This window comes from Ascaphus truei, chromosome 7 (assembly GCF_040206685.1).
Source record: "Ascaphus truei isolate aAscTru1 chromosome 7, aAscTru1.hap1, whole genome shotgun sequence".
NCBI lineage: Eukaryota > Metazoa > Chordata > Amphibia > Anura > Ascaphidae > Ascaphus > Ascaphus truei.
In genome coordinates, this window is record NC_134489.1 from 95,196,536 (window position 1) to 95,220,293 (window position 23,758).

The 23,758-nt window shown below is 41.1% G+C and overlaps 1 protein-coding gene across 1 annotated transcript in view; it reads left to right on the forward strand.

Annotated features, from left to right (window-relative positions):
• The window catches only part of NXPH2 (neurexophilin 2), a 62,226-nt gene that overhangs the window by 34,035 nt on the left and 4,433 nt on the right, over positions 1 to 23,758 (forward strand). The gene's annotated exons all lie outside the window — the stretch shown is intronic.

The following is a 23,758-nucleotide window of genomic DNA, read 5'->3' on the forward strand; positions in this document are numbered from 1 at the left end:
TGGGCAGGTAAATAGCAGATGAGGTTTAACACAGATAAATGTAAGATTATGCATTTGGAAAACAAAAATAAACAGATGAGTTATAAATTAAATGGGGAGAAATTAGGTTAATCCTTAATGGAGAAGGATTTGGGAGTGCTTGTAAACATCAGGCTTAGCAATAGTGCCCAAAGTCATGCAGTAGCTGCAAAGGCAAACAAGATTGTATCTTGCATTAGACAGGGAATGAATTGCATGGAAGTAAGCATAATTATGCCCCTCTAAAAAGCATTTATAAGACCACACCTTGACTATGGAGCACAGTTTTGGGCACAATAATTCTCATGACTCAGACTGGGAGTTGAAGCACCCGATGATTTTATTGATCGCGGAGCTCCAGTTAATATCTCTCGCAGGAGAAGTACCATGTCAGATAATCAAAACAGCGTTTATTTATAGGCAAATGCAAAGCTAAGCATGTCACGTGACCTACATATGCAATTATCACCCCATACAGCCTTTCATTTCCTGTTCCTGCTCACGTGGGGCGCTCATGCAGGCGGAATGGAATGTCTAACTTCAGCTTTCTTCTACAATTGTGTAATAAGTAACATGTAATTCAGCAATTCTGATTTTGGTAATTAAAAATGTTAATAATATGAGTAATCTGATTTAAAAATGCTAAACATATGCAGCGTTAACACAAACAGTAATATAATAGAATATATCAGAAAATGTAACAGTTTTGTCCCAACAACTTCTCCTTGTCATTTACTTCTCATAGATAACAGTTCTTTGGTGTTATAGATTATAGAGTTAATTCTTCTAGGCACTACATTGTTGTTTTTAATTATGTGTCTGATATACCCAAAACATTCACATTGACCTTGATTCTGAGCTCGGCTAACATCGCTATCTCTTGTTTAACTTTCCACTTCTAAACATCTTGTAAACAGGGCCATGATAATTGGCTGTTAGGAGAGTGTGAGCTCGTCTGTATTTAGAATGCAGTGGTACTGGTATTGAAATAGACGTTAATAGTTCCCCTATCTTTTCTCTAATGTAACAATAATGGCGTTAACCTTGAAATTAGACTGTTAAATAACTTTAGTTACAATAATAAAAAAAATAATAGAATGAATAAACAGATTACACGTTATATTTGCTTCTGTGTTATTCCTAAAACGAAACATTATGCTGGTTATATTTTAAAATATAACCGTTTCACCCCCGATTTCCAATAGACATCCCGACTACATCACTTTCTAAAACCAAACCCCGATAGCGATTGTCTGGTGTTGGCCCGGGTCCCTGCATCCACTGTTGTCTTTGTGATCATACAATCCCTCATTTATCTCACACAACAGGCACCACTCCATAAAAAATATATTATAGAACTAGAAAAATGGGATGGAAAATCGGACATGAGGAGAAGCTTGCTAATTTAGATGTGCTTACATTAGAAAAGAGTTATCCAAGGGGATATTATAACTATATACAAATATATTCAGGGACAATATAAGGAGCTTTTAAAAGAACTATTCATCCCAAGGGCAGGACAAATGACACAGGGTCATCCCTTAAAGTTGGAGGAAAGGAGATGTCATCAGCAACAATGGAAATGGTTCTTTACAGTAAGGAGAGTTACAATGTAGGATTCATTAACCATGGAGACTGTGATGGCAGATACAATGGATATCTTAAAAAAAAAAAGTTGAACGTCTTTTTAAAAAGCAAAAGTATTCAGGGATATACCAAATAAGTAAACATAGGAAGATGTTGATCCAGGGAGAAATCTGATTGCCAATATTTGGAGTCAGGAAGGATTTACATTTTCCTTTTATGAGATATTATAGCGCACTTTCCCCCATCCCCTGGGAGATACGACAGCTACGGTGTATATGGTGTGTAACCTGCGACTCACAGGAGGCCTGAACCTCCGCTGCTTGGAGCCTGGGTTGTGCCTGATCCGTCTGGTGACAGCGCTTCCACCTGTATGGGATCCTACTACTATAGTAATACACACACTGATAATAATAATAATAATAGTTTACTGCATGCATAAGAATAATGAACAATAGTACCATGTCCCCCCACCAACTAGGCCTCGCAGGGCCGTAACCCCACAGTGTCCTCCAACCAATGTCCCACCTGATGAGTTATCCCCCCAAAGTACTGAGGGCCCTTGGGCACTCAACCACCCTGGTGTCCCTAAGCAGCAACCCACCCAAATGTGTGTGACAGGGCTACCCAAATGTGTGTGACAGCGCTGCCCACAAGAACTGAAGGTGTTATAGTTGGTGCACTTGGAGTACCTGCCCAGGTGCTACTAAACCAGGTATGGCAGAAGATAATGCGGATCCACTGATCCAGCGCAGCCTCTGCCTCTACGTGGGTTGGTATCCCGAGTGGCTGGTTCCACCATGAAGACAGTCTCTCAATATGGTGGTATGGTCCCAAGCCACCAGATCACCAGTTCACCGCCACATCCTGGCATTTACCCTCACACTTGTGCTACCGACAAGGTCCTTATTTATGGGGGCCCCGAGGCAGCCACAAGCTAACACAGGGAGTCTGGGCATAGCTGGGGCATAAGGCGGTCTCTGGCCTAGTGCAGGGGTCACTGACTCCCTGCACATATACACCCTACCCCTTCCGCGTAACAGCTCCGACTCACGTGCTCATTTGCACGCAAAATGTATCCATCCCTGGATGCAGGGGATGCTCCAGCTCTATTGGCTAGTTTCGTGCCGTGTGACTGCAGCCACTCAGGCTGCTGGGAACTGTAGCCCCCGCGGAGGACCTTCCTACTATGGCTGCCTCACGCCCAAGCACTGCGCATGCGTGGTCGCAACCAAGATGGTGGCGCCCTGCAATGGGAGCCGCTGATAGCCTCCGGCAACTGGGTCGCCTACCGCAACCACCCCACTCTCTCCCCCAGCCTCTGCTGCCAGACGCAGCTGCAGCCAGAGGTAGGGGGCCGATGGTGGACCAGGGGAGACCCAGGCTATACAGTATATCAGATGATATTTCACTGGGGTTTTTGTTTGCCTTCCTGTGGATCAATATACTGTAGATATAAATATAGCATGAGTGATTGTCATCTACATTTAGCATAGGTTTAACTTGATGGACATATGTCTTTTTTCAGCCTCATCTACCTGCGTAAGGCCTCGGCCAAGCTTCCCGCTGGCATGCGGAGGCTTCCCGCTGAGGCTCAGGGAAAGCGGGTGCTTTATCTGGCCTTGCGGGTGCTTTCCCTGCGCGCTGTCAGGTTGCGGGCCGGGAGCGGGCCAGTGACGTCACGGAGCTGGTTCGCCCTCATTGTGCGAACCGCTCACGTGACCGGCCCTGCGCTCCGGCAAGCGCTTGAATTAAAAATTTACCTAAGACCTACGCTTCGGCGCGCTTGCGGAAGCGTAGGCGAGCCCCTACTAAAGCCGCTCTAATTGCGGCTGTAGGGGCTCAGTGCTGAGCGGGAGCGCGCCTCCGCCAGCAAGCAGGTAACATGGCCGACGCCTAACTATGGTGCCGGAAGATACATTCTGGACTATTCAATTGAATGTCAGAAGATGTCTTATGGAATAGCAGTGTTTAGCAAACATGGCCATAAGTGGGAAGAAATACACAGTTGTTCACTTTTCCTCTGAAGATTTGTTTACTTTTCTAGCTCCACATATATCTAAAAATAAAAATATTCACGCAAGTCATTAGAAGTATTGTTGGATTTGGCAAATAATAATGAGATATTCAGCAGGCAATTCTTACATATTCTCTCTATTTCATATTTTTAGCCAAACATGTGCACACATATTCCATTAGTATGGCACTATTTTCAGAAACCTTACAATTTTAATGAATAGACCCTAATAAGAAGGCAATTATGTTTTTTGTTTTTTTTTGTCAACATGTAGTTTCTCGTCTTACGAGTGAGTTGCGTGTCTTTTTATGGCAATTTAATCATAGTGACATCAGAAAGGTGGAACATAAAACTGACCTTCTTAGAATTTCAATCTGTCAGAACAGGTATTAAGTATTGAGTATTAAGTATTAAATATTGCCGTAGTATAGTTACCACATTTTTTAATTACTTTTTTTTAAAGACTTGTCAGCTAATGAAAAAAACCTTGGACTATATACAATGAACTCCCTATGGCTATATTAACAGAGCAGTGTCAAAGCTCAGTCACCTTTTGGCCAATTTTCTTCCATGGGTCTTAATGGGCCTTATACCATGTGAGGTTATTTATATGAAAATATGCTCTCAAATTCCCCTATGAAATTAACCTCTGTGTGTTAAAAAGAATCAACATATAATTATTCTTAGTGAAATAACGCACTATGGGGCCTATGCAGAGAGCAGCGAATTTTCGAAATTCGCCATTTTTTGGAGATAATCGCGCAGAAAACAGCAGAAAATGGAGATTTCCGAAAATCGCGCCAATTTTTCATTTCTATTTGTAAAACTCGCCTCGCGGCTGGCGAGAACCGCAATCTCGCCAGTTTAAAATATATCCGTATGCAGAGAGGCGCGAACGGCATCTAGCGGCTGTTCGCGCCAATAAAATGGCGCGATTGTCTCCGTTTTGCCTCGCCAAAAAAAACTGGCGCTCGCGGCCATTGCAAAGGGAAAAAAAAAGGCGCGAATTTGTTTTTACATGTTTCCGAAGCGCGCATCTCGCCAATTTAAACTCGCCAGACGCATCCATGTTAAACATAGCAGAATTCGCACTTTTCTGCATATGGAGATTAAAACTCTCCAAAAAAGCTCCTTTTTATGAAATTCGCCATTTTTAAAATTCGCTGCTCTCTGCATAGGCCCCTATATCTATGTTTTGCTTTCTGGAAATCATAGTCATTCATTACCACGGGTGGGCAACTCCAGTCCTCATTGGCCACAAAAAGGTCAGGTTTTCAGGATATCCCTGCTTCAGCACAGGTGGCTCAAACGTGAGCCACTGATTGAGCCACAAGTGCTGAAACAAAGACTGATTGAGCCACCTGTGCTGAATCGGACTGATTAAGCCAACTGCGCTGAAGCAGGGATAGCCTGAAAACCTGTTGTTGACCTTGAGGACTGGATTTTTCCACCCCTGCATTACCAACTAAGAAACATCTCCGTAGTACAAAACCAATGCAACATGGATGCAAAAGGATTTTCTGTTTGGTAAACCTGATGCTGTCATTTCTAACCGTATTGCGTTCTGCAGCGAGGAGGCTGTGATAGCTGAGCCTTTTGTTGCTACAAACGAACATATATTCAGTCAACATTCTTATTTTTATTCTTGACGATTTTTCAGATGTAAGGAACATATAAATAAAGTCATAACTTATGCCAGTCGGTCGACAAGACCCCAAGCCACGTCACATTTGTTGGATTTTTTTGATGCAGGGAAAGGAGGAGAAAAATGATGGTTTGTGGAAATACTGTTCCCCCTCTACTTAATCTTCTCTAAACTGGTAACCCCATGTGCAAGAGGTTAATCTGCCGCAACTAGTGCAAATAATATTTCTAAGTGTTTCACTTTATAATCAACTCTGTTATAATCAATTCCATAGCCAAAAAGCACTTAATTTCAGAGTGATGAAAAAAGTCACTATTGGTGGCTTGGCTTTTGAAGTGAAACTTCTCTGCTGGCACATACAGAGGCACATACAGAGTTTTGATGGGGAAAATGTAATTCGATTAAAACGTGTGATGGAAGTGACGTCATGATGCAGAAATGGTTGCGGTCCTCGGCACATGCGCAGAAGGGTCCTTGGGCCAGCGCGCATGCACATACTTCAACATTCCAGGCCACACAGAGGTTGAAGGCAGCGCATGCGCAGAAGAGTAGGCAGGTGCCGATATTGTCCCACGCATGCACTGGCTCAGCGTGCATGCGCAGCAGCCAGCTCGGCACACATGCGCAGCTGACGCCTGCTCGGCGCTCATGCACAGCAGCCACCCTGCCACACTTGGGAGATGGAGACTACAGAGACCACACACACACACTGAGACAGACAGACACACACACACACAAACACATGAGGAATTCACACTTAATATAAATATAAAAGTGCAAATAGCTAAAACAGGGGGAGTGTGACAAGCACGCACGTTCTAAGTCAAAATTCTTTGCGTTTTGTCACTGAAATTGTGTTTTGATTTTTAATTAAAAACATCACGATCACAAACACAATTTCTGTGACAAAACAGTTACAAAAGACAAAGAAGTTTCACTTAAAATGTGCGTGCTCGGCACACACACTTTTTTTTTATAGCTTGCATAAAGATTTCACTTGCTGTCCAGTCAGTAACTAGCTGTAGACACTAAACTGGTTAAAAAAAATCTTCTCTACATCAACTTCAAGAGTTCAAACCCAATGAAATACAAGTATCTATAGCAAGAAACATAGCATACTGTACCCCCTTGTGCAGAACAAACATCGCCCCTGTCTCTCCTCCTCCTCCTTTCTGAGGAGATTGCTAAAAGTTGTGGGTTTAGACGATGGTACAGGTGACGAATACTGGATATTTTTTTGTTAAATATGTATGAATAAAGAATGAAGATGATATAACTGCTGTGCCCCACTGCTTCGTTTTGTTCCTTTATGGATACATTGCTTGAACAGACTAACATGAGCACTGCAGGAGGTTATACCACTGTGCTATTTGATCAGCTGAAATGCAGCATTGCAGATTAATCACAGCAGATCAGAAAACATAAGGAGATATTCCCCATCTTTCTGTTTTTATAAAACCGTTCTTTAGTCATTACTGTTTTATTGATAATTGCCACAGCAATTTAGCTGTTGACAGCACTGAAAGTGGCTAAAATAATGCACTGTGGCGACTTTGTCTATTACAGGCCATTTGGGGCTTATTATCGTAATCCTTGTACAGCTTGATTTATCACTTTAAACATCTGTCAGCTGTGCTTTGTCTTAAAATTGCTAGCAAAATACGTACAGAATTTTAACAGCAGCTGTTCGAGATTCATTAGTTAAATCCTCAAAGGGTGAAGATAATATTTCCTTTTGTTAATGATCTGCAAGGCAATGCTACTATTTGAACTCTGCACATAAGCAAAGCTTGAGTTTCTTGGTTTGCATAAATATTTTGCTCTGCAGTCATTTTTCAAATGTTTGCATGTCTGGATTCTATTGACTTCGTGTTATCTAAGGTATAAAACATTGTGAACCATATTTACAAAGCCGAGCTATTCCATAAGGTACCTCCTGGCCGTGACAGATTTATAAGATAAGTAAGCTACAGTTTAGGGCCTCATGAAGTGAGGGCCTCGAAAATAGAGAAACAATTAATGCATTTCAAGTTTTAAAATCGGAGGATAAACAAGGAAGATATGGGAAGAAGAAGAAGAGTCTCAATAAATGTGGACATTTTCTTCCAAATATGAACCTAAGCATCATGTGCATCGGAAGTGACAAACTCGTAGCTTATCGTTTGAAGACATCATCAATATGACTTTGCTCTCCAAAAATTATGGGGGAAAAAAAAGTTTGAATATTTAAATGAATGTGATGTGCAAACTGTTCATTTGAGCTTTATACTACAATCTTTGAATATAATAATGCTTTCATTCATTTCTGTTTCAGGTTTAACTTTTTAATGGTCCTTTCAGTCAGAAGAATGAATCTATTTCTAATTTTTGGGGCCCCTTACACTTGACACAGCTCAGGGCCTCAGAAGGCTAAAGTCCGGCCCTGCTTCTGGCTCAGGACGACACCATATTCTGTATAAAAACCCATTCGCTGGTATGATCTATAACAGCGGTGCACAAATGTTCCCCCCTGCGCCACCCTGTCGGCACTGCCCCCTCCTTACCATGTCTCCAGCGTCCAAAAACGCCGCAGGGTCACATAACGTCATATTGCCATGGCAACGTGGCGTCTCCGGAGACAGGGTAAGTGAAGTTACAGAGGCTTCACGTGATCCCCCTGCATTTAATTTAAATGCCCTGGGGAAGAGTGTGGGGCCTGTGTAACCGCCGTGCACCCCCTGAAACATCTTGAACCCCCGAGTTTGCGCACCCCTGGTCTATAAGGTGTCTCATGGAATAGCATGTGGGTTTAATTTAATTACTGTAAAATTGAACCTGTATATCGGATGCTTCAGTTACAGACACACCCTACTTTCATGTGCAAAATGTTCTTTTTTGTAGCACTATCTGCTAGTATAGGCCCTCATTAACAAAGACAACGTGTTATTTTTTTCTATTCCTTTAGAAACGTGGAATGGAATTGTTTTTGCTATTTTTTTCCCAACTTTTTTCACTGTAGAAGAATATAGAAAACGTTTTGTACTGAAAGAATAAAATCGGCAAAGTGAAAGATTGGGTAAAGGTGCTTCCCAGGCAGAACACTTGACGAATATTACGAGATGATGTATTCTGACAGTTTCACCGTATCTACAAACGATTTTCCTCCATCTTCTGGTTTAGTATTCCAGAAATACAGGCTCTCTTTTTGTTTTCTTGAGTTTGTATGCAACGCCTGCCATTTTCTCTCATACAGTACATTGAATTCCAGTGGTTTCAATACCACTATTTCACCCATTTATAGCAGGAAGAGTTGGATGAATGACCACCTATGCTTTTTAATGTGTGCCTTTCTTGGGTTAACATAACAGACAATGTCATTGGAACAGTAGCTGAAACACTTACTGTATATGATTAATGGTTATATGGTTCCTAGAGTGTTGTCATCACGATGATGATTAATGGTTATATGGTTCCTAGAGTGTTGTCATCATGATGATGATTGATGACATTGATTGGCTGGCCATTAGGTGTGTAGCTTGCACTCTGATTCACTGTTGTAGTAAATCATGTCTGTGGCCTTTTATATATACTACAGTATGTTTGCATTCAAAATACATAGCTCCGGGACAAGGGGTGGTTCTCTGAGTTATGAACGCTATGATAAAGGACCCATGATCATTAAAACAGCTGTTAGTAAAAATGCTCCACAATGTTTTGTGCTAAGCAGTGGTATGCCAAAACACACCCAGCACAGAAAAACACTTTACTGCCCATTCAGGTAAAATGGTACCTATAAATTATTGTCTTCAGATGTCTTAGGGCATAGCCCCGTTCAGTAAATATGGACATGCATGGTTTGTGATACTACATGACTAAAGTATGTTAACTTTATTGTATAACCAATATATCTCGCCGAGTGGATCTGTACCTTTATGAGTCATGGTCTACTTTAAAACGTTTCCCTTTCATGCTCATTAAATGTTGATTAATTCATGCAAATAAAAAAAAATGTCTAGATAATCCTTTGAGAATAATAAGTCTGCATGTGCACTATAGTGTAAAGACATAATGACTGCACGGGGTAAAACTAAGAATCACAGTTCTGCAAATCTTGCAAATGTGTTTCTAGATATACATATATATATATAGCACATGGTGGAGCCCTCAGATGAATACCTGACATGCTGCTGGTTGGCGATTGAGCTACAGTAAGACTCATATTTGCTTTTATTTCTGTTATGTTTGTGAGTGCGCAATTTATATTTTGTATCAATCCATATATATATATATATATATATATATATATATATATATATATATATATATATATATCCTGTGTGCTATTTCCTCAGTAGACTTAATTGTGGGTAAAATCTGCCATGCAAGGGCTTGCAATCAGGAAGAGTAATTATAGTTAGCTCCAGAGATGTTACTAGACTATAGTGTGATGTTGCCAAATTGCTTACATATGTTGGATTACTTTATCGAGGTTCCAGAATACCCTTTAATGCAACACCAAGCAATAAAAAGGTTAAAGCTGGGGTAGGCACCTCCAGTCCTCAAAGGTCAGGTTTTCATGATATCCCTGCTTCAGCACAGGTGGCTCAATCAGTGGCCCAGTCTTCAATTGAGCCACCTTTGCTGAAGCAGGGCTATCCTGAAAACCTGACCTGCTGGTGGCCCTTGAGGACTGGAGTTGGCCCCCCCTGCTGTAGACCCATAGAACCTCACAGGGTTCTCCAGAACTAGTATGACAGTTTTACAGTTTTATAGCAAGACAGAGATAAATCATTCCCAGCTTCAGCACAGGTAGATTAATCAGTCCTTGCTTCAGCACAGGTGGCTCAATCAGTGTCTCAGTTGAAGAAGGGATATCCTGAAAACCTGATCTGTAGGTGACCCTTGAGGACTGAAGTTTCCCACCCCTGGGTTAAAGGATGACATCTTTATAGATGTCCTCCAATGGAAATATAGCACACGTCACTGCGAAATGTCCAAAGAACTACGTAGATTGGTCATCACTTGAGTCTAGGTGCCAAGTTGTTCATCTTTCCTGTCTTACCTTCAAATACTTTCTGGGCAAGCTACCCGTCTACCTGAACACGCTCCTCACCCCTACCACACGCAGCACTTATCATCTGAGATCTGACTCCAAAAGACTGGTCATGGTCCCAAGGCTCAACAAAGTATCCGGCCACTCCTCCTTCTCTTACCGTGCACCACAAAACTGGAACAACATACCGGAGACTCTCACATCCACCACCAGTCTGTTTCAAAACTTAAGCTGTCTCACATTTTAATCTGGTCTGTAACTCTTACATACGCCTATAACATATATTATCTTTAACTGTGCATGCAATGTCTTGTACAGTATATACTGTTCACTTAATGTAACTATGTATTTGTAACCATATATTTGTCATCATAACTCTGTGCCCAGGACATACTTGAAAATGAGAGGTAACTCTCAATGTATTACTTCCTGGTAAAACATATTAACAAAAAAACAAAAAAACAAAAAAAGAGGCCCTTAACACAGTACTAAGCACAGGTAGTAATGAGATTTTAACACAATGCTAAGCAGTGATGAGATTTAAGAATGATGATATTAAAGCAGGAATCATATATATTTTTTTTTTTAGCTAAAACCAATAGATCCTGTGGACCCTTCGGTTCAAATTCTGTGAAAGCATCAATATTGAAAATGAATGCCTTGATATACTACTGTATACCCACTAAAAATGAAGTTGCCAACTATTGGAATATTTATGGGGTGATGACTATGTATCAGGCTACCTAGATGAGCAACTTGTTAATTCTTACATTTATGATAAATGAGAACCCAGAGATGTTTACACCAACTCTGAGCTGTGGAGTTCTTCTGACACATGGAAATAGTGTAATAACGCAGTTATAGAAGTTGGTACACACTGATATTATACAGTGTCATGTAACCCCTTCCCCTAAATTAGTCCTAGCTACCCCCATATTATAAACCCTCCCTAAATTAGTGTTGCCCATATAACAAACACTAAAGCAGTCATATTCTGCAGCATCTACCATGAGACAGTCATACATATTAAGAATATTTTCTTGGTGTTATTTGAATGGCAAAACCAGAGTTTTTGAGACTGATACATATTTTCCCATGTTTGTGTTAGTAACATTGAATGTATTCTAAAATAACCATCTTGTAATTTAAGGACACACAGGGACAATTGCTTAGCACAAATTAGCCTCAAGTGAATGCATTAAAATGGAGTTTAATTTTTACTATGCAAATACCTAAATAGGAGTGTGTTTTATTATTTTTCATATTTATCATCCATTGCAAACAAACATGACCACATGGTTATTTTTCTAACCCAATGTAATAAATGCTGATATCTTAAAAATACAAAAGTTCACAAAAAAAAAAAAATCAAGGTCATAGAATCGTAATATTTTTAACTCATTTGCATTCAATCTGCATGGACAGATTTGCCAATATTTGTGCTAATAAATTCAGCCACTATCTGGTTCTCCGCGGAGCCTTTAATGGAACAGAGGAAGGCGGCTGCATAAAATATATCATATTGTTTTTGCTGGCAGGTAACATCTTATTATTATGCATTATTTTGAAAGGTTATTTTATTACAGTCCTTAAAACTTGTACGTTAGAAATAATAACGCATTATACAAAGAAGAGCAGTGAACTTTTGGGCTTGGCTGTAGCAGTAATTAACTCTGCTGCAATTAAGACAAATCATTGTCACCATACATAAACAGAGATGGATAATCAGCATGTAAAAATTGTGTTTAAATCAGGGGTGGGCAACTCCAGTCCTCAAGTGCTACCAACAGGTCAGATTTTCAGGCTATTCCTGCTTCAGCACAGGTGGCTTAGAGCTGTGCTGAAGCAGAGATAGCCTGAAAACCAGACCTGTTGGTAGCCCTTGAGGACTGGTGTTGGCTACCCCTGGTTTAAATGAAATAATCTCAGCGACTGCACAGCTAAATTGCTTGAATCTTATTATAACAGGACATTGGGGAGTGTCGTATTTGAAAAATTACAGGTATTACACAACCACAAATAATGTTAAAACCTAATAATTCTAATAAAGCCCTCTTAACGAATGTTAAAATAATATGTAACGTGTGTGTCATATCATAGTTTTTTTAGAGCACTATAAAGAAACACTGATCTGTTCTATATCAAGCATAGACAAGCCAAATGTTCACTGTAGTTCGTCAACCAAGTGAAATTTGCAGGGTTTATCTCTCAAAAAATTGGCAAGCATTAAAAGACAATGTGCAGGTCCCATGCCCCTTTATATCCTGACATTACAAATATTCTAGTGAGATTTCATGCAAATTGAATTTTTGAGAAAAATGTTACGACCGCTCAAAATACAATAAATATTTGTCCAACAATGTGCTAATCACTTGTGAAAACATTTGCACATCTCAGTTTCTGAACCTCTGAAGACTGCACTTAAACCTTCAATTATATCAGCTTATAAAATGAATCACAGGGTGCATTTATGAATTTATTGGTGCATTCTCTTTAGGATAGTGTCCCATTAGAAATGATGAGATATTTATAGACCATATTAAGACATTGTGAGGATAGAGATGCCTTTTATTGGGAGAACATAAAGGGGCTATATAGTGATGTTATTGTATAGGAGTGTTCTTTAAATTCTTTTCTTGAAGAGCCAGATCCACAAAACTGCGTACATTATTACCTAAAACAAGAATGTGTGATATGTATTTCTGCTTAACATAGTATCCTCAAAACTAATTATGCTAAAAAACAAAACAAAAATGCCCAACTTTCATAGTACAGTATTGTGTTATCTTTCAATAATGGGACAGTTAGGGGCCTATGCAGAGAGTTGCGTTCCGTAAATTCGCCGTGGTAATAAAATCGCCAATTTTGGCACGTTTTAGTTAGCCGTATGCACATAAGTCCGATTACCCTGTTAACATAGATTTATAAATCTGCTGTTTTTTTTCTGGCGTTTACTTTTGCTGATACATTCGCCATTCTGGTGTGCCGTAATGGCGAGAATCTGTAAACGTTGTTCCTGGAATACCACGTTTTCTTCGACATGGCGAACAGATGCGAGTTTCACCTTCTCGCCAACGATTCTCCGCTTTTTTATATCCGCCAAAAAAACACGCCGATGTCATACCCATCTCGCCACATTTGCGCACCTTTCTGCATACCTATACCCACTTTTGGCGACATCATGGAGATTACTTCGTTCTCGGACCTCTCTGCATAGGCCCCTAAGTATGTGTTAGACCCATAGCGCCCCACAAGGTTCTCCAGATCCAGTATGACAGTTTTGCAGCAAGACAAACAGAAATGTTTGTATTCTGTTGAGAGTTAATTCTATGTGGGTTAAAGAGCAGAAGGTCACTTTATTCATTTTAGCGCCGGGCTATTTTTCCTGTTCAGTTTTATAGCAAAAAGGAAGATGAATGCTGCACTCCCCAACAAAGAAAGTAATGATAAATACCGGTGCTCCTGGTTCAGGAATCTCTGGGCGGTATTCCAAGTGAAATAGGAAGGAAGAGCCCGGGCACTACGGATTTCTGCTTGTGAAAAAAAGATGTAATTAGCCAGTATGATGACGTTTCGGCCGCTATGGCCTTTCTCAAATGCTAATGGGGCCGAAACGTCATCATACTGGCTAAATAAATCTTTTTTTTTTCACAAGCAGAAATCCGTAGTGCCCAGGCTCTTCCTTCCAGTTTTACAGCAAGACACAGATCAATCAGTCCCAGCTTCAGCACAGCTGGCTGAACCAGTCCCAGCTTCAGCACAGCTGGCTGAATCAGTCCCAGCTTCAGCACAGGTGGCCTAATCAGTCGTTACTTCAGAACAGGTGGCTCAATCAATCCTTGCTTCAACACAGGTGGCTCAATCAGTGGCTCATTCTTCAACTGAGCCACTGATTGAGCCACCTGGACTGAAGCAGGGATATCCATAAAACCCGGCCTGTTGGTGGCCTGGAGGACTGAGTTTGAGACCCCTGGTGTAAAGGGAAGTTTAGGTATAACGTAATCTGAGGAACGTTAAATCCCCACGTTAACCATAACAGACTTTTTGTGGATATACGATTTTGTGACGATTACTTTGTCTATAGTTAACGCTACGCTCTTTACGCGGGACAACACAACCTAACCCGGGTGGTGTTGTCTTTTGCAGATACACCGTTAGTCTTAACAAGACTATCAGTTAGGTTACGTTACATTAAGTAACTTAATGGTGCTTTGTGGATCTGAGCCAAAGGATGACGTGGTCTTGAGAGCATCAGAATCGGTGCACTTTCACTGCTCAACTCCACTTTCTCGCACCCTTACTTGCTTCACATGATTGACTCAAATGTGTTCCCTTTTCCAAATGAGGCCATCAAATCTGATACAATGGATCTGATTATATATTGATGAATTGGAAAAGTAAAGTCAGTTTTTGGGCTTTTTTTTTTTTATCGTTCTTATCCCAATGATAAAATTGTATTCATAAGCAAAAACGTTTGCAGTACACTTAGGTAAAATGCAATGTACACCTGCTCTGCTTCGGCCAAAATAAAAGTTAATCATAAAGTCTGTAAATCAAATGAGATCCGAATTGCTTTCAGGTATGTCTTCCGCAGCCTCTTAAACTAGTTAGCTTTTTGGTTTCTTTCCTATTGTTCAGTATCTGGAAAAAAAACTGAACCACTATGCTAGGAAATATTAATACTCAGGGTTAATATGATGATAGATGTTTTGATTCTCTCATATTTCATACCCTGTATGTCATTTTCTTATTTTATTGATCTGACTTTTCTTTCCAGGGTCAGGAAAGAGATGACTCCTGGGTAGACTATATCACTAATCATTGATAGCAATCTGTTCTTCCATCAGCAGATACTGTATTTCAGTTTTGTCAGCAAGACAAGTAATACTATTAAGTAAGTACAGAGATGGGAGTTTCATAGAAGATTAATTTACAAGCACAAAATGTAATGGCCCGCAAAGTTCGATCATTTGAGACTTATTTGCTGAGGCAACTTGTCATTTCAGATTTATCTGCCACAAACTGACAGAATTGGTGAAGTGATGTGGTTAGTCAGTTATAAACCACGGAAATGTGGGTGTGGACCAATATAATCATTTGAGCACATGTAAAAAGCAATTGGCACAAGGGTGTTACCAAAAGGAAAATCATGTAGAATATGAATTGATTTGTAGATTCTTATTCTGGTGACATTGGATCTATTTACTGTAAATGCAATATCTACAAGGTTAAGTTCTACAGTACTGTATCTTTTGACTAATGTCCTCTACCTTCCAGTTCTTAGAAGGGTTCTTACAAATAGCCACCATTGTGATTTGCTAAACACTCTTACAAACAGCAATTCCTAACAAAAGCAGTACAGTCCATGATATTTGTTACTATGGTTTTAGTAGATCTGCCTATACTTATTATTACAAATCCCTTAAACCAGGGGTGAGCAAACTTTTTATGCAGAGCCCCCCTTTTCATCCCTGAAATTTCTCGGGGCCCCCCCTGCCTGATGTAATCAAAATCACACGAAAAAAAAAAACCTTTATTAAATGGTATACAATGTAAATACAAATATGCCTAATACTTACATATTTCAACAGCTCGCGCTTGCAAAATTAGGCTGCGTCCACGCTGCCGCTGAGAGCGGTGACATCACCAACTCTCCAAGCATGAGCACAGGGTGTCCTGCATAATTTTGCAAGCACAAGTGGGGGGGGGGCGTGGATCGGGGCTATTTTTGTGTGTGTGTGTGTGTGTGTCTGAGTGCATTGACTGCTGCTGAGCACACTTCAAAGTCAATTTTGTTTGTCTCCCCAAGCACCAAGCTTGGGAGAGTGTACGTGCACAAAAGCAATCATTTTCGGGAGGGCATTCATCCACCTCTTTACTACCTCCCTCCCCTCTCCCTCTCCCCCCCCCTTTTTATTTTCCTTCCCCTCCCTTTTTTCCTTCTCCCATTTGCTTTTTTATTCTCCCTGCTCTTTGGCTTGCCAGCGGAGGAGATCAGAACCACAGCGCTATTGGAGGGCAGACACCGGAAGGAGGGGCGTTTGACATCACAGCGCTGGGGCGTGCTCCTCCCCCGTACCTCCGAAGCCCGCATGCGCACACACACCATCACGTGACCGCCACCTGCACTATCCTGTTCGCCCGCCAGCGCACATCTTCTTCGGCTTCCTGCCCATGCACATCTTCTTGGCCGCCCGCGCACATCGTCTGCCGGCCCGCGCACACCAGGCTTCGCCACACGCGCCCCACCTAGATAATCTTGTGCGCTCCAGTTTGCGCACCGCTGCATTCAATCACAACACCCACACACAATCACAACACAGACAGCACACATACTCAATAACAACACTCACAGAACACACACTCATATCACAACCAACACAACACGCAGAGACAACACACGCACACCACACTAAATCACAACACACACTCAATCACAACCAACACACACACAATCAATCACAACACACAAACACAACACACACAGACAATACACACTCAATCACAACCAACACATACACTCAATCACAACACCCACAATCACAACAAACACAGACACACACACACACAACATCAATCATAACCGACAACACAACATACAATCATAACAGTCACACACTTTCACTTGGTGGTGCCCCGTGTGCTACTGCAAACAGACAGGAGGAGGAGGGGTTGTCTGTGTGCAGAGAAAAGCCCCGCTCTTCCAGCAAGGCCCGCCCCCGCAGCAAGCCACAGGACAGAGAAGCAGCAGCACGAAGCTTGAGATTCTTGGCCGCCCATGCACAGCATCTGCCCGCACCCAGGTTTTGCCGCACGCCGCCTGTGCCCCCCCTAAATAATCTTGAGGCGCGCACCCCCCAGTTTGCACACCGCTGCCTTAAACCATGAAAATATGTAAATAGCAAATACATCTTGTTATGGTGGAGTGTGCCTGACTTTTTCACACATTAGAACCTTATTAGAATCAAAATAAATTTGCCTAAGTGTGAATGGTGGATTTATTCTCATAAAGGTTGCTGCAAATTAAAGCACACTAAATTATTTGATTCATTGAATCTCATTTGAAGGGGTCAGATAACCTAAATTACAAAGGGCTTTAATTTCGATTTAGTAGACACTGATCTAACTCACTGATGTGTTTTTGGTGTGAAATATGTTATCTACTACATGCTAAAGTAACTCCTGTGACATTAACGCCGGGATTCATAAAGCGCCGATGTAGGGAAATACCTCCAATACAGGCACTGCGCCCAACGAATGACTTGAATGGAAGTTAATGCCAGTCATGGTGCTAGACTATGCATTGGAGGTTGGTAAAATTGACCCTAAGGGTTACTGGTAAACAAATGGAAGTTAAAGTACTTGGAGTGGTTTCAGTATGTTTACCTGCTGTTACAATGATACATTGTATCAGCAGATTTGTGCTTTAGCTAGTCTGTGCATATTGTGATGCCACTTAAAATGATCATTGGAAGTGTCTGTTATTGAAAGCTGTGCATGACAATAAACCCATCGCTCCATGTGACAGCTTTGTATGTCAGTTTCTGTTGGAATATCTGTCTGCAATGTCACCCTTGTGCAGGACGTCATTGTACTGGTCACAGATACCAGTTGGGAAAACCTTGCAGATATTTAATTTAAAATAATTCAGGAACTCAAGCAGGAAATAAGAAATCCTTGTGGATCTGGCAAATATTATTCAGAAGCCATAAGACCCTTAGCATTAAACTGTTGGTAGATCACAACTGTTGACTCTTGCGGATCACTTGTAATCCTGGCACCAAAAATGCTCTATAAGAACCAGTAGTTAGAAAAATATTTGTATTACGGCTTCCATATCACTCAAATGTTCAACAGGGAGCCTATGGTTGTTTAACTCTTTGATTATAAAACATTCCTCCAGCTTCATACCCTGTACATGTATTACTAAGTAAATGAGAATACGTTTTGTAGCCAATTCCACCATTATTGAAACACTGCAATTTCAACATATATTGGTGCTAAACTTAGATGGTCACCATGCAACTAGTTGAAATGACATCATTGAGCACTTACTACAATAAAGATGACTTGATACTTTTGTACATCGTTTCACAGGAAGTACATTTCCCGGTATTGAGGAAAGTGCATAACAAAGCCAAAATCACACTGTATGGAAAGTTTGATGTCAACTATTTCTCACGTTCACACTCAAAACATATTTGTGTGTTGGTGGGGGTGAGTTTAATACAATCTATAATGGGTTGCGTGATTTTGCAAAAGGTTGATTTTTTTCCCTCCGTAGCCTAGTGCCCCTGACTATAGCCTTCCACTGGCCTCAACACTATAAGTCCTGATAGGAACAGGCAGTGTTGGGGTTAATCTCCTGTGCAGGGCCTAGTCTGCAGTTGCAGCCTGGTTGGGTACTATGTTGCCATATCCTAAACCGGCAGTTGGAGTGTCATACCTGGGGAGGGTACTGACTAGGTCACATGTATATGGTGTGATGGCTGTCAGTACATGGACCAGCCCTGTTATGGGGTGGGGTTACAAGCCCTTCCTCCTGTGTATAAAAGCAGACACTCGCACAGCAGATGCTTATGCCAATTATTGACTATGGGGACATAGTATATGGCTCGACACTCCAAACCCACCTTAGCAAACTTGATACCCTCTACAATTCAATATGCCATTTTGTTCTCCAATGCAACTACAACACACATCACTGCGAAATGCTCAAAGAACTAGATTGGTCATCACTTGAGTCTAGGCGTAAAGTTCATCTCTCTTGTCTTCAACTAATTTCTGGGCAAGCTACCCGTCTATCTGCACAATCTCCTCACCCCTACCACATGAGGCATGCATCATCTGAGATCTGACTCCAAAAGACTGTTCATCGTCCCAAGGTTCAGTAAAGTACCCGGCCGCTCCTCCTTCTCTTACCGTGCACCCCAAATCTGATACAATCTACTCTCACAGCCACCACCAGTCTAAGTTCTTTAAAAACTAAAGCTGTCTCACATTTTAATCTGGTCTGTAAGTGTTACATACACCTATAATATAAATTCTCTCTAACTGTACATGCAATGTCTTGTATATAATGTATAACCTGTTCACGTATGTAACTATGTATTATTTGTCTTAACTTTATGCCCAGGACATACTTGAAAATGAGAGGTAACAATGTATTACTTCCTGGTAAAACATTTTATAAATAAATACATAAATTGAAACTTTTGTTAGGTGTGGTATGGTGTGATACCCTTTTCCCTGCAAGAGGGTAAAGGAGCTGAGGAGGGACTCTTGGTGCCTCAAGCCCCTGGGGTCTGCTCCAGGGTGAATTGGAGGATGCCATGCTGTAAACCAAATAAAGATACCGTTGTACCTGCAATATTGTGAGGTCATTGTAAAGGAGAATTGCCCGTGGGGACCATCCTGCTTCTAGCAGGATCCTCATGAGATTGTGGCGCTGCACCCTAGGAGGAAAAGCCTGCCCTGTTGCCACTCCCTCACATCATTTGTGGAGCAACTCAGACCAGCTGTAACCAGCAGGTGAGCTACAGTACCAGAGAAATACCCAGGTAGTGGCCAGATCTCCCGTGGGAGGGGAACAGGTGCTACACCTACAGTAGTAAAACAATGGTTTGGTAGAATTCATGTCAATTGTCGTTTTTTTTCAGATGCTTCTTGCAAATAATATAGTCACAAAACGTGTAAAGACAATACAAAACCAAAAGCATCTTCTCATGTAAGAAGGTTGGATTACATTGATCGCAAACCCTTACGCAGAGGAGTTTACAGCATATTGGATGTAATAAAAGGGGAAACATAGTGCCTAAGATGCACAATTTGAAACATTACATTAAAATATGTTTATTAATATCTGCTTCCCTAATACTTTATGCAGTTACCCTCAAATCAGACTGCTAAATGTTGGGAAACAGATACAAAATGCTTTAATATACTGATGCTAATTCAGCCTTGTAGTCAGCAATTTGCTTCTATTGATACATTATTTTAATAAATCTTAGCTACCAAAATTGTGTTAGGCTTCGGCCCCAGTCCTCCCGGCTGCACGTGCGCCTGACGGCGTGTGCAGAGACTACAGCCGCGATCGGCGGTCTTCAGGGCAGCTCTAGGGGAGGCCGGCCATGAGGGGGCGATATCTGCCCTGTCTTTGGCTGTGCGCCACCTATGTGACCGCGTCGCGACACGGGAAGACAAAATTCTTGTCTTCGCTGCACTTTGCGCACCTACCCACACACAGCCACTGGGGCCTGCCCCATAGAGGGCTGTGCTGTGGTGTGTGGCGCGCACAATGTAGTGCGCGCCGCCGAGAGCTCCGGGGACTCAGCCTTCGACACAATCACAGATTTTTTTTTACACATTTGAAACAAGTTGTTAGACTTGCATCCATTCAAACTATTCCGAACATCATGTCCCCACATTTGGAAATCAAAATATATACATTTCATTTTCAACAAGCTCAAACTCCACCTGCCTTGGTGTGTATTGTAAGACCTGTCAACATTTTCTAACAAAAGAATATGCATTTGTTTCATTTAATTGATGTAAAACAAATTCATGTTATTAATCTTGCAGGACTGCACAATGAAATGGTGGAACAGCGATAATAATATCACTGAAACTACCATGTGTGGATGCTTTTGTGAAATTCATAAGCTCTGCCAGGACACAAATTACTCAACTACTGATGAATGCATTGAAATCAGCATGCTCGGACAGATTAACTGCAGCAATTTTTCTTTCTTTTTAAAGGGAAGTCTTTGTTAATTATGTCCATGGGTTTGGCATTGAAGAAGGCTTCAAGTAGCTTGACGAAATAGACTTCATCTCAGCTATTGCCTGCAAGGATTTTATTTCTCTTGAATTGATCTGTGTTAGTAGATCTGTGAAGCTAAAACTAATTTACTGTACTTACAATTGTATGTAAGTCCATATAGCGTGGAGCGTTTATCGAGTTTACAAATCACTGGTTTGTGTAATAGCCTTGTGAAAAATCTGAATTCTGTCATTTACACTCATTCTGCATATTTTTCACCCCAGTTTTGCATCCACTTGACTTATAAATATAGCCCCAATATGTGTATATTTGTGGTCAGGCCTCTCCCTAATGACACTTCACATGTCGTATATGCATTAAAAAGCCTTTTCAGCAAACCATACACAGGCCAGACTTCATGGCCCATGAAACTACATCTTCAAGGACATAAAAGTGACATCCACACCATCAAAGTTCACTCACCGGTAGCTTGGCATTTCAATGAACACAGCCATAATATCTGACAACTGAGATCCTTTATTGTGGAGCATGTACAAATATCACAGAGAGGTGGGAACAGGATTAAAGCACTCCTACATATGGAGTCCTTCTGGATCTTTACTTTAGACACCCTACAATATTTCCCAAAGTGCTTAATGAGGAAAATACCTTATATTGCTTTATGTAATTTTTACAGTCCGGGGACTTACAACTTTGTCCGGGGACTTACAACTACTGACACTGTAGATATAGGCCCCTCCTTATGGATCTCATCCTTTAAACCGAGCTACCTATTTGGTAGTAATGGGTGCCACCTACTAGGGAAAACCCCAAGGTTTTGAACCCCTCAAACTTCTGTCCTTACTTTTTACCCAACCTACCTATTAGATACAGTGACGCATTATAAGGAGGCGGAGCATTGATTGTGGGCTTGATACTAGGAAGCAGCAGCATTTTCAACACAGCGTATCCACTCTAGACCTCTAGCTCTGACTGAGGTCTGATACGCGGAAGCTAACACTAACACAGAAGGGATTTTATCTTCAGTGTGCCAGGAGGCATTACTATCCCACAGCGGAACCGGACAACACGTGCAAGGAACCAGTTGCGTGTCCAACAAGGTCTGCAGTCAGTACGCCATATTCAATATCTGAGAAGGGACATTCTCTATTGATGATATGAACTCTGACTGCTTGTGCCACACGGCTGTTCATGGACTGTATCTGTCATAGATGACTTATCCTCACTGTTTGCTTCATTAACCATTGATGCCCCACTCTCCTGCCTCTTATCCTATACCTCACACTGCTTGTTCACGGCTACATTTTGCAACCATATGTTTTAATTGTATCCTTTTTAATCTCACCTGAGAGCATAGGTCCAATTGACCACTCTACCTCTCAATAAATGTCATTTATTTTCTCTATTACATCACGGAGCTGGCGCTTCTTTCTTTTTGTTTTTTTGCATTAATTGTGGTCAGGCTTGATCACTGCTGAACCTTTTGCTTCCCCCGTAAGGATTGTTCCTGATACTGGACTGTTTTTCATCATTTGTGAAAATTGGATTGACACTTTTTCATAGCATATGTGTCTTATTTCAATTACACTTTTCATTTTTTTTAACACTATATTGTCTTGCACACTCCACTATATATATATTATTCACTATCTAGCGCTGCTATTTGTTTGTGTTGATAAGTTATATATATATATATATATAAATATATATATATATATATATATATATATATATTATATATATATATATATATATATATATAACTTGTTCCCCATGTCTAACCTATGCAGATTATAAAAATACACGTACTAATATTTTCTGAGACCCATATGTGCTATATACACTTACCTCTATTAAACATCAGGCTTGACCTCCGGAGACATTAAGGAACAAATCCTCCCTAATTCTGCTGGTCAGAAAGCGCATCGCACAGCAGATGCTGATGCCAATTATAAACTATGGGGACATAGTATATGGTACGGCACCCCAAACTCACCTTGGCAAACTTGATACTCTCTACAACTCTATATGCTGCTTTGTCCTCAATGCAATTACAACACACATCACTGCAAAATGCTCAAAGAACTATATTGGTCATCATTTGAGTCTAGGCGCAAGGTTTATCTCTCCTGTCTTGCCTTCAAATACTTTCCTGGCAAGCTACCCATCTATCTGAACAAGCTCCTCACCTCTGCCACATGCAGCACTTATCTGAGATCTTACTCCAAAAGACTGTTCATGGTTCCAAGTATCCAGCCACTCCTCCTCTTACCATGCACCCCACAACTGGAACAGTCTACTGAAGACTCTCACTTTTGCCACCAGTCTAAGTTCTTTCAAAACTAAAGCTGTCTCACATTTTAATCTACTCTGTAACTGTTATATACATTTATGTAATGGTGTTTCCCCCACCCAGTCGGAGATTTGGCCATTACTAAACGTGTGGTGCATGATACCTGCTAGTAACAGGAGGGCTGAGTTGTCCGCCGATGGTAGTGGGGAAATAGGATCAGGTTTCTGAGGTACATTAACCACATGAAAAGGGATAGGCAAAAAAAGCTGGACAGTGTGAGCCTCAAAAGGAAGGAAAGGGAGGGAGGAATATACACACTGTTTATCTTCTCATTGATTTGTAACCGGTCAGATACAATAGAACAATACAAGCTGGATTGGTCTTGG